The sequence below is a fragment of the Elephas maximus genome, chromosome 13, assembly GCF_024166365.1.
Source record: "Elephas maximus indicus isolate mEleMax1 chromosome 13, mEleMax1 primary haplotype, whole genome shotgun sequence".
Taxonomy (NCBI): Eukaryota; Metazoa; Chordata; class Mammalia; order Proboscidea; family Elephantidae; genus Elephas; species Elephas maximus.
The window spans coordinates 11305056-11308478 of record NC_064831.1 but is presented as its reverse complement, the minus strand read 5'-3'; the positions used below and the strand labels follow the sequence as shown (position 1 = coordinate 11308478).

The window sequence follows — 3423 nt, the reverse complement described above, 5'->3', positions numbered from 1 at the left end:
CCAATTATTTAGTCCAAGTCTTAGCCCAGTTCTGAAGCGTTTCATATCCCAATGTGTCCACAAAACTCAAATATCTGCTTTCTCCCAGTCTCCTGAATCTGGCCAGCTTTTGCTCCTCCACTAATATCACTTCAATCCAAGGCCATATTTTGTCACACCTGGGCTACTGCAATGGCCTCCTTGTGTTCACATCAATTCTATACTCACAACTCAGCAATGGTTGCCCAGTATTTTGGGTTAAAATCCAGAATCCTCATACTGATCTAATTTATACTACATGTTCTGGCCCCATTACATCTACCTATTGCCTAAGTCTCACCAATTTACTCCTTGATCTTTAGTGACTATGCAGGGCATGTTCCCATCACAGAAGTTCTCACTTGCTCTTTGCTTTTCCCAGAACACATTTCCTCAGATGTCCACTTGATTCTCTTCCTTAACTCCTTTTAGTCTGACAAATTGTCACATTCTTGTTTCTCCCTTCTCTATTTTACTTATAATTGCAAACATCTTTTAGTTTCCCTATTCCAATTTTCCACTTAGTTTTTCTTCATGGCAATTAATACTTTTTGATATACTGTACAATTTATGCATTAATTTTATATATTGTCTTTCTCCTCACAATGAAATGTAAACTTTAAGAGAGCAGGCATTTATCTCAGTTTTATATTGCTCAATCCCATATCACCAGTGCCTATAATTGCGTCACATACAAAGTTAAAGCATTAAAACTTTTGTTCAATGAATGAAAGAATGAGTGGATATATGAAATCTGCTCTATACTACAGTTTGGTCACCATATATATTATCTAGATCTTATGCATTTTGAAATAAATTATATTTTCTATGCATTTTATTTCAGCAAATTAAAGAAGAATAAATATTTGCTGTGACATAGGAGTATTGTGTTTATGGGTCCTAAATCTACTGCTTTAGAAGATAAACAACGTAGATAATGGCAACCATTCTCTTGCTTATACATTGTAAATCAATCCAGTTCCAATAGTAATGATTTAGTTATTTCTGAAAAGAGGAGAAATGAAGGCATTTGTCTAATTATTTATTTTGTAAACATTTCTTTGAGCTTACATCTCTCTAGACAGTAGGCTAATCAAATCATGTTGTTCAGTCTCAAACTATAAAGGGTTCCTAAAGTCATATTTTCTGTACAAATATCTATTTTCCCAAAACTCTTTTCCTAGCCCCCATGACCTCCTTATTCCTCAGACTGTAGATAAATGGGTTCAGAAGAGGTGTAATGATACTGTAAAATACTGCCACCACTTTATCTTCCTCAGGGTAATGCAAGGAATGTGGCCTTGTATAGGTGGAGAGAGTAGCCCCATAGAATAGGCTTGCCACAATCAGATGAGAGGAACACGTGGAGATGGCTTTTGTCTGCCCTTTACCTGAGCTCATCTGGTAAACCACAATAAGCACTCAGGTATAGGAAGCCAGAATGGCCATGAATGGTAGTAGCAGAACGATAAGGTCACTAAAGAGGACAGTATACTCATACTGGGAGGTGTCCTCACACACCAAAGGCATTAGAGATGGAACTTCACAGAAAAAGTGGTTAATGATCCGAGATGTACAGAATGGAAGTTGAAATACATGCAATGTATGTATTAAAGCATTGATAGAACTACTGGCCCATGCACATGTGACCATGGACAAATAGATCGTCTTGCTTATGAGCACAGGATAATGTAAAGGGTGACAGATCGCTACATATCTATCATAAGACATGAAACCAAGAAGAAGAGCTTCAGTTCCATCAAGGGTCAAAACCACAAAGGTATGAATCTTACAGTCTAAAGAAGTAATAGTCTTATCATTTGACAGAAAGTTTGCTGCCATCTTGGGTACCGTGGTGGAGATGTACATCATGTCAATGAAGGAGAGCTGACTGAGGAGGAAGTACATGGGAGTGTGGAGCGGAGTGTCCAGTCGGATGAGGTGGATCAGTATGATATTCCCCATCAAAGTCACTGAGAAGAGGCCCGCAATGGTAACAAAGAGGACGGTGTTCATTTGGCCATATTGGAAAAAGCCAAGAAGTATAAATTCTGCTCCAAAAGTCTGATTTTCTGTCTTCATGGCTTAGATAAAAATAAAGCAGACAATATCTGAAAATTCAACGTAAACAACATTGAATGTCCTTCAGAAGAAAACAAAATGATTATTAAATGCAGTAGAATTTCCTTGAATCACTTTAGGTGACTATTTCTCCCCGTTTCTATCCACTGAATCTGTGTCTGTTGAGCAATGGCCAATTTGGAAAAAAAAAAAAAATTATCTTTTTTTTTTTTTTATTTCTTACAGAATAAAAATATTATCTGGAAATAAACATTTAGATGATTTGCCAACATGAGTCTTTTCTCCCCTTTTAAATATCTTCAAGATGAGAGATTGGAGATGTGCTTACTTGGTATGAGAAAAAAATCTTTCACTCCATTCATTTAAATAATTAAACAGGACAGTGATGTTCAAACATGGTATAATATTCTTACAAAAAGAATTTCTTTCTCCATTTCTCAGTTTTGAAATTATATTGGCTATAGGTTGTAATAAATGTTATATTACCATTTGTATGTCAGGAATACTACAACTCTTATAAAAGAATTGGTGGTTATTTCTATAATATCTGTAATTGCATGTGGAAATTTGTTGCCCAGGCAAAAAACAAATATGCAAGACCTTTAAGAAGGGCTGGAGAAAGAAACACTAAAATGTTACATTAAAAAAAAAAAAATGTTACGTTAGCAATTATTAATCTAAGTTTAACTCAAGGAACATGTCAAGAATGGCATTTTGAATTTGACTTGGTCCTTTTATATTAATAGGGGAAATTTACATTTAAACTGCACTTGGACGAAATGTCAGTTAGTAAAATGTTATTACTTGCTCCTCAGTTGAGACATGGAGTCAAAAGGTATTGATGCCCCATTAAAATTTGAAAGTTTTAGATAATTGTTATTACAAAGATTGCTCAACAAAGTTGAGAAATTAAAATTATTTTCAGTAAAAACTAGTCAGCTTTAATATAAAGTGTGACAAATAAGAAAATTAATTGACAATACCAACTGTTGATTACACATACATGCAAATATAAATACAATTCTAGCATATAGAATTCAATGATCTGTCATAAAGTTATACTTATTGTTGACCTGACTATACTTGGTCCAAGGTGCAGTCACTTATGCTAAGCCCCACATCAGCAAACCAAACCTAAGTCTAGTTCCTACAAATGCCTGACCTTCCCAGAAGCCAAAATGTGAGTTAACCAATTAAGACTTGCCTGCTGAGCTTAACCAAGTTCAAAACGTTCCATTAATCCCATCCCCGTCACCAGAACTGTTAAAAACAAAATTTTTACAAAATTAAATTTGTATAAGAACTCATAACCTGTAGTTGCTA

The 3423-nt window shown here is 35.0% G+C and overlaps 1 pseudogene; it reads right to left on the bottom strand.

Annotated features, from left to right (window-relative positions):
* Positions 1-1176: 1176 nt before the first annotated feature.
* On the bottom strand, positions 1177-2100 carry LOC126057278 (olfactory receptor 2AK2-like; annotated as a pseudogene).
* Between the last annotated feature and the right edge of the window lie 1323 nt (positions 2101-3423).